Source organism: Triticum aestivum, chromosome 6A (genome assembly GCF_018294505.1).
Source record: "Triticum aestivum cultivar Chinese Spring chromosome 6A, IWGSC CS RefSeq v2.1, whole genome shotgun sequence".
NCBI lineage: Eukaryota > Viridiplantae > Streptophyta > Magnoliopsida > Poales > Poaceae > Triticum > Triticum aestivum.
The window spans coordinates 596,510,028-596,519,552 of NC_057809.1; positions in this window are offsets into that span (position 1 = coordinate 596,510,028).

A 9,525-nucleotide genomic window follows, 5' to 3' on the forward strand; every position below is an offset into this window, starting at 1 on the left:
GAGGCTAAACCCTAGAAGCTAGCCTATGGTATGATTGTTGTTCGTCCTACGGACTAAAACTCTCCAGTTTATATAGACACCGGAGAGGGCTAGGGTTACACAGAGTCGGTTACAATGGTAGGAGATGTACATATCCGTATCGCCAAGCTTGCCTTCCACGCCAAGGAAAGTCCCTTCCGGACACGGGACGAAGTCTTCAATCTTCAATATGGGTAGTCCAGGAGTCCGGCCGAAGGTATAATCCGGCTATCCGGACACCCCTTAATCCAGGACTCCCTCACTCGACTTATGTGATACTGATACGTAAGCCTAGTACCCAATAAACCACACTCAGCTTGTATTTTGCATATTTGTTGCAACACTATTTCTTAATGAAAAATGACCTTTTAAGTTTTTCTATTGCATTTATATTTATTTATTGGATTTTGAAATGATTTTTCAAATATACTTTGATGACAAGTAAGTGCTTAATTACACTTATCTATTAACTTCACATATTAACATGTATGAAAACGACCTGAACAAACATAACTGTACACAAAATATAACCAGTTTATTCATGAGTTAAACAAGAAAGTTGTGAACTAAGAGTTCGAATGCCAATATTGAAAGAGTCACCCTATAAATTATCATCTTCCGGGGTAGACTCAAGCTTAGACCTTGAATATTTTCTTAGAGTGCCTTGAGCATCCCCAAGCTTGAACTCTTGTCTCTCCTTATTCCTCTAATATAAATGTCTCCCCTCAATGTTAAAAACTCCATCCACACAAAACTTCGCAAAACTTATTAGAGGGGTTAGTACACATAGAAATAAATCACCTTACATGTACTGCTAAGACAAGTTGCATAATTATTCTCAATCAATAGCTAATGTTTACTTTCATTTCCACAATTTATATCCCCCAATATAGACCGTGAATACTCAAGTATAAGCAGATAACAAAAACAGACAACAATCTTTCAAAACCCGAACAACTGTAATAATCTCATTTAAATGCATACTTCTGCACTTCCAGAAATTCTGAAAACTCAGGACATAACAGAGAACTTACAAGAAAGTACTTTGTAAACATTTCAGGAAATTAGCATGCTCCAGTGCAAAACAAAAATTCAAATACCAAAGGCAAAAGTGCATGTTTGTGCACAAAACTTAACAAACTTGCAATTGCAACACCTAAAAGCTACTCTTTGCACCTTATTAGAAGAAAAGATACAACTATAATCATTACTATAGCAATAGCCATATTGACACACAAGAAAAAATATTAAAAAATTATTAGGTTGCTTCTCAGCAGGTGCTTTTTTAATGACTTCACCTAATTCATCCGGCGCTCCTCCATGCGCAGGTATGTCACAACCTTTTGGAAGGTCGGCGAGGGCAGCAAGGCGAGGTTGGAGGCGGCATTCCCAAATCCTCGTTGAGGCCAGCGGCGAGGGTGCTGAGAAGGAGCTCATCGGAGATCATCTGGCCGATGTCATGTAGGTCATTGGAGTTCTTCTTTAGGTGCATGCAATTGTCATCGATGGATGATTCATGGTGATGATACCCAAAGAATTCCTGCTGAAGGAAAACCAGACGCTGGAGGCGGTTGTCGATGAAGAGGCCATTGAGGTTCATCCACACGGAGTAGGCAACGTCATCGTCGCGTACCACCGTCTGTAAGAGGTCCTTTCGAGATGGTGATGTAGAACCAACGGATAAGCGTGGGGTTGATGACCATCCACTCGGCGTTGCCCTTCATGAGACTTGCGTCGACAGAGCCGTCGATGTGATCATGGAGGTAGTACTCGCGGAAGACCATGGAGACGTAGGTTTTCCATACATAGTAGATGGAGATGGATTGATCAAGACGCACAAGAACATGATCAAAGATGTTGAGATCGCGGATGTGAGCGGCGGAGGGAGGGTCGGGACCGGCAAAGGGGTTACAGGCACCGGAGATCGCAGCAAGCCCGCCTTCCCATCGTCCATCCGTGGTCTGGGCTCCAAGCGAATGAATGTCCGGCAGTGCGCCCGCAGGGCCCTCGCGCCGTCCGCCACGGCGCAGCAGTCGCAGCACCTGAAGCGCGTGGGCGGGTTAATCCCCAAGACAAGCAGGCTCTCCGCCATGTCCACGGCCGGCGTGCCTCCCAGCGACAAGCCGTATTTTATCAGTTTGGTTGTGGAAGTTCTTGTTTGGTTGTGGAACCTCCCACGGGGAAATTAAATCCCACGATTCAGACGAGATTTGTGTAGTTTTTATTTTATGGTTGGTATGAAAGGCGATACTTTATCAGTTCGGTCTCCTCGCCGGAAATATCAGCTGCTTGGCATACCAATAATTATCACCAGTGAGTTGTTTCTCATCTCTGTCAAATAGTAGGGCGTTCCTTTTCCTTAACGATCATACATTGTACTGGTGTACAGTGTACACAAAAATATTCCATTAGTAGGTTCATCTCACTTAAGTTGAAGTGTAAATTCATGGGTTAGCGGCTTATAAGCATATACGCGAGTATTAAAAGAAAAAACATGGCAAAAAAAAAGGTTCATGCCACGTGGCAATCACAGAGGTGGTTGACGGCTCCCTGATGATGTTGCCTATAAGCTGAGTGTATCAATGAGAGTCTCAGCTTATGTAATATGTAAACCGAGTACCCGATAAATAACACCCAGCTTATACTTTGCATATTTTTTACAAAACTTTTTCTTAATGAAAAAAATATCTATTTAAGTTTTTTCATTGCATTTATATTTACTTATTGTATTCTGAAATGACTTTTCAAATATGCTCTAGTGACAAGTATGTCGTTAATTACGCTTATTTGTTAACATCGAAAATTAAAATGCATGGAAATGATATGACTAAACATATGGAACCATACAAAAACTACCATGAGTTTGTGTCGGAGTCTAGAGGTTAACACTTCTTATTAAACTAGCAAGTTAACAACTAAGAGTTCAAATGCCAATACGGAAAGAGTCACCGTATAAATTAAGTATTACAAAACAAAGACACTCAAATTATCTAGATTTGACTCAATCCCAGGATGGTGTAGGAATTCCTAACATATTAAGGGGTGAACCTATGTATTGTGTGGTCTCATACATGTATCAACAACTTCTTAATTTGCATACGTCAAACTATAGCATTAACTTCATATCGGATCTCATAGCTTTTTTTAATATATATTAATTAATTAAACAAAAGGTTATTACAATCAGTCATTACAGCATACGCCACACAAGGCGGAACAGAGTTAACGAGCAACCCGTCGGACCTACTACTAAAACTATACTTAGCAATCTCATGGGCCACCTCATTGTCACACCGATTTATATTTTAAAAACTCAAATTTTGCAACATCTTGGTGATACTCAGAGCACGAGCTTTAGAACACCTCGCTCGAGAAGGAAAGGTGATTTCATCTTCCACACCACAAATAGAGCACATACCTAAGTTAGTCTGATGGTGTTTAACTCTATTCATCTGGACTATCAAACTATTCGTAGCAGCACGCCACGCAAAAATCCTAATCTTCTCAGGAATATTAGTCTTCCAGATTAACTGCCATATCCTCCTTTCCCCCTCTGGTTCACCACTAGATTGACCAATGGTATCTTGACTCACCGTGAATTTAAGTGCAAAATTGTACGCACTTTTAATATAAAATACACCATTCTTCTCATAGTTCCATGCAACAAAATCTCCCTCCCCATGCATGGGTGTGAATACGAATCTTTAGAATCTCATCAGCATCATGTGGATAGAAAATATGTTTCACCAAATTCTCATCCCAACATTTACTCCTGCTCATGAATAAATTAGATGCCCACTTCAATCTTGTATTATGTCTCATAGTTTGACCTAAGACATTTAAACTATGACCAAGTAAACATGGTCATGCTATTAATTCATGCCATACACCAAATCAACTTATTTGTATTTTTAGTGACCAACAAATAGAAACCGAATATATATATATATATATATATATATATATAGAGAGAGAGAGAGAGAGAGAGAGAGAGAGAAAAGCATGGCCGATGTGTTTCTTAGCAGAGAATGCTATCTCAGCCACATGCAAGTATTGGGGTATGTTCCAGCCTCTTTCCCCCTTTGCATTTTTCTCATTTCTGATGTCTAAAGTTTATTTCCTCTTTGAGCACAAGTTGGACCGCATGCACATGGGCATAGGCTATAGGCCCAGCCTGTAGGCTGGCACGGCCTGCACGCTGCAGCCATCGGGCCATGCACACAAGGTTCTGAGCCCACCATAGGTTCTTAGCCTCCGTTCGGTTCTTTGCTCAGCAAAGGTGCGAGATTTTTTGTTCTTCTTCGTTTCTCTCCTTTTTTGTAGTATATGTGTGTGGGTTGTTTGCGTCACAACCCGGATGGGCCTGTAAAACACCATGGCACCTCAATAGCAAGCACAGGTGATGGCTTGGTTTGTGTTCAAAAAAAAAAAGGTGATGGCTTGGTTCCTCATTTCTCCACCCTCTAATGGGCAGCTATGAGACTACTAAAAAATTATTCCAACTTGTGAGTAGTATAACGTTTTCAAAGTGAAGAGTCTGCACGAAGGAAAAAAAATCATTGGTGCATAACCCGAAGAATAGCAAGCTATGAATATATATTTCAAGTAATTATAAGTAGGTAGACATCTTTTCACCCGGACACATGCGGAATCACTCCCATGACCCGGCGAGTATTTACATGAACAGAAGCCGGTCACAAGGCACTGTGTTTTGGAGCGCAAATCCGCTGAAGTCAATGTTCATCTTGATGGCATGCATGCAATGAAAAGGAACACCCACACGCCAGCTAGTAAACTGATGCATGTCCAGCACACAGCCGATGGTCCGGCTTTTTTCATGCATGCCGCAGTCCTCACTCTGTCACACCCGTGGCCTACCTAGACGGCATGGTCAGATCCTCAACTTGCCTTCCCTCGAACTCGGCGTGGCATCGTTCTCCGGATTGGTCTGACGGGCTGAAATACGATGGATATGAGAGCCAGAACCAGCTAGCCAGCACAGCCGTCATCATCCTCTAGCACAAACTATGTCCAGCATCGTCTCTACCACTCCCGTAGATGAGGAAGACTCCATGTCTGAAGTTTTAATGCATGCCTATCTCCTTGAGGATGTCCTTAGTAGGGTCAAGGTGGCTACTCTCTGACCCATCTTCTCCCCTTCCTTCCCTAACATGTTTGGTTTCCTTCCTCACTCAGGCAGGTGCATGCAGGCGGCCAACCCTAGCCGCAGCGCCCACTAGCGTTGTTACTGGTTGTACCTCGGACTGGAGACGGCGGCTGGTGGGCTTCACGACTAGGTAAGCCTCTCTCTCTCTCTCTCTCTCTCTCTCTCTCTCTCTCTCTCTCTCTCTCTCTCTCTCTCTCTCTCTCTCTCATCATCCCATGTGCCCAAGGCCATCCATCTGTTGTTAATCCTTTACCTGACAAGCTAGCCAACAACTATGTGTGGCCATATATCCCTCTCCATAATGCCAATTTGACCAGTTCCTCCCAAATTTGATCTGCAGGTCAGGCTCGTTGGGAAGGTGGACGTTTCCTTCACGTTCGACGATGGCAATGGTTGCATCGCCTTCATTACATGGTCAGAGCATCTCCCTAAATCACCTAGTTTTGATCGAGCTCTACTTGTATTCTATGGGCCGGGTACAGTTTTGGACCTTTGTGCTCCGGCTGTCATTGCCAGACATTGTACAAATGACCAAACTACTTCCATGAGCCGATTGTTGGCAACAAAATAACTTTAGAATAGGGATACAAATGGAATGAACTAATGTATTTGAATGCATTCACGGCTGCATTTAACTTGTCAGTGTAGTTAGAATTAGCGGAAAACTGTAGAGGATGCAAGGCTGCGGTAGATTTTATCACTGAACTATTTAATTAATCAGTAACACTATTTAGGACAAGGTGCATGAAGTGTACTGCTGAGCCTAACGAGCAATGCTTTGGTATTGTGTTCATGCATGCAGGTAACAGCCGGTGTTTGCTACAAGTTACTCTTTATCCTGAAAAAGAGCACTAAGCAAAAACAGTTGAAATGTCTACTGCTTCAAAGAGAGATTTCATATATGAAACTGGGGCTGTTGCATTTCAAAAATTTGAACGACGAGATAAACATGCTCGATGTTGTAACTTTTTATTGTCTTTCTTCGCAGCGTTAGCCATTGTAGCCATTGTTTTTTTCATTTGTAGCTGGCAATAGCCAGTACTACAATGGGACCCAGGAGTGTTGTTTCATTTCTTATCATTCAGTTTGTGATCTTCGTCAGTGATACTATTCTCAACGCCAATGAAAAAGATGAAAAGAACTGTGCTGCTAAGTAGAACTTCAAAGAGAGATCAATGACTCGAAAATGGGAGAAAGAGTGCTCTAACATTTTTAATGGACGAAAGCTTCATCGTCCGATCTGGAACACCAGATCCTAGGGTTTCCCCCAGAGCAGCAAAAGTGGGTCGACAGTAGTTAAACGACGATGCCTTCATGAATGTAACGGCGTAGAACGCCGCCATCACCTGCCGTCGGCTCGGTTTTCATCGGCGACCATGTCTTCCCAACTCGCAGCCGGGACTAGATGATGGATCTCAAGATCCGACCACCCAGCCTTTGGTCGGCCACCTCCGACGAAGAAGATGACCACCACCGCTGGCTACACCGGCCAGAACAGATCTGGCAGAGGTGCCGCTGAGCAGTCCACCAGGCCCTCGATGCCGTCGCCGATCTAAAGCCACATGACGCACCGCCGCCAGATCCAAGCCAGACACCGTAGACAACCGCCCGTGGCCCGAGGCAGGGCCGACCACCGCCGCCGTCGTCGAAGCCATCGCCGCCGCTTCTAGATCAGCCACACCTCCACGCGCATTGGGGCCCCGCCACCCCTGAGACGCGGAAGAGAGGAAGGAGCCCCGCCACCGCCATCGGCCTGCGGGCGCAGGCCGACAGCATCCTCCGGTGGCGGAAGGAAGGAAGATGATTTAGACCCCGACGGTGGCTAGGGTTGGGGTGCTACTCGAGTTGCCCGAGCAGGGGGCGACGCAGGGCCTCCTGACTTTCATAAAATGGGGGAGAAAATAACTTGATACTCCATCAGGCCCTCGATGCCGTCGCCGATCTAAAGCCCGATACGCGCCGCCGCAGACCGCATCGCGCCACCGCCCGATCCAAGCCAGCAGCCGCCCGTGGCCCGAGGCAGGGCCGACCACCGCCGACATCGTCGAAGCTATCGCCGCCGCTTCTAGATCGGCCGCACCTCCACGCGCGTTGGGGCCCCGCCACCGCCGTCGGTTTCCGGGCACAGGCCGGCTGCATCCTCCGGCGGCGGCGGAAGGAAGGGAGGAAAATGATTTAGGCCCCGACGGCGGCTAGGGTTGGGGTGCCACCCGAGTCGCCAGAGCAGGGGCCGACGCGGGGGCTTCCCGACTTCAATAGTGGGAGAGAATTTCGTTAGGAGGTTATAACGTACATACTAGTACTAGTATACTGAAAAAATGCATATTTTGTGTGTGCCTCCTGGCTGCTGTTACTATAGTAACTTGATACTCGTGTGTGCTCGTGGATGTGAAAACTGATTTAGGCTATCACACAAATGCCGTTAGTTCTGACACGCTGGCTCTCTTTAAGGTCTTTTAATTCTCGTGTGTGCTATCTTTTAATTCTCATTTTAAGCAAAACAGAACGACCCTTGATTTCGTACTATCGAAGTCAGACTTGAATATATGTGTGATGTATGAAGTGAAGCCCGGTCCTGCATCTTTTGCGTGTGCAACAGAACAAAGTACGCACACTTTCTAGCTTTTCCTCGTTGCGCAGAACAAAGTATGAGGAGTATCATTCTTTTTTGCTGCGCTCTGGTGACCTGTGAAAACATGGCTTGCTCTATTCTTCTTTCTACTCAGATGCACGGTCACGTCCAGCATTAGTAAGGCTGCGCTTGGTTTCCTACACATACGGTGCTGCCATTGCTAAACAGAGGCTGCCTGGTTTTCTGCAAACTGAAAAGTTGGAGCAAGTGCGGCCACTGCTCGCACCGGCCACTGCTGGCACCGAGAAATAAGACTTTGACTTGCGCTCATGATGGGTGTCAATTGTGGTTGTGTGTTTTGATCTAGGGAACCTTCATTTTATACCATGCACGCTATATTGTATTGACAGGAACCTTCATTTTTCATCAGTAAACCTTTCACAATTTTACCCATGCACTCTTTTTATTGGACCGGACACCTTTCATATCATAAATATTAGAGCATCTACAACCGGTCTTAGTAAATCAAACTCCTCAAACGTCCACGGACCCGACAGGGCGCGTTTGCGGACAGCGACCGGTCACGCCTCAAATTTGCTCCTCTACATCCGAGTCTCTCATATCTCATCTCCTAGATCCATACAAACCATGCAAAATAAACCTACGTACCACGACACCCTAGCTACGATTCGTCGTCGGAGATGTCCACGACGTCGGTGCCGGGCGCCGGGTGGACGGGCGTGTAGGAGGGCTCCGGCTCCTCCACCTCCTCATCTATGTACGCGAGCATCTCGTCGAATTCCGTGGCGTGCTCCGCCTCCATGTCCCACCGATGACAGCGTATGGCCTCCACATCCGACTACGAGTGAAAGGAAACCGAGGATGGCTTGTTGCTCCGCCTGCAGATCTACGCCCCCAGCGCCCCCCACATCCTCCTCCTCCTCCTCCAAGTCCTCCTCCAGATCCTCCTCCTTCTCCAAGTCCTCCCCCGGTCCACAACATCCAGAGGTAGCCCCACGGCGATTCGGGCTTTGCGCCTTGCTCGGATCCGCTCAAGGAGTTGCGGGTGGTGCTCCGACTAGATATGGGTAGCTCCTTACCCGACTGCGTGGGGGCATGGCCACTAGTGGTGGCGACGATGAGTGGAAAGTGGCGGCGGCGGCGGACGGGAGGGGAGAAATGTGAAAGGGTAGGGGTTTGGTGCTGGCGGTCGGATTAAATAACCGGGCTAAGGACTACGCGCCCCGCCGGAGCAGCGTCATGTGGTGCCGCCGGTCCGACGGAGGAGACGAGCTTCGAATCACCAGGTTTCGGACTGTTTTCCTGTGGGACCCCAACGCCAGTCTGACATGGCGGGAACGCCTGGGCGCCCCCATATCCGTCCCTATTTGGGCTGGATACGAGGAGTGCCGGCCAGCCTGGGCGTTTGAGGCCCGTTTTAAAGAGTCCGTCTAGGTCGCATTTTTATGACCGGCCACTGACCGGGCCATCTGCCCGAGAGTTTTAACGGCATGTGTAAGTTAGGTTTTTCGTTGCTTGTGTAGTCTATTAGAACATTATACAAATTAGGACACCCGCCATAAACAAAAATATTAAGATCCACTTGACATTATAATGGCATGGATATTAGACTAAGAGTGCACATTGGCCAGTGATACTTTGATTTTCCGTTGCTTAAACCTTGCACGATCGTATGTGTGCACTCTTTTTACTGGATCTAGCACCTTTCATACCATGATGGTTGTACCCCTCGGGGTACCACCTTGGT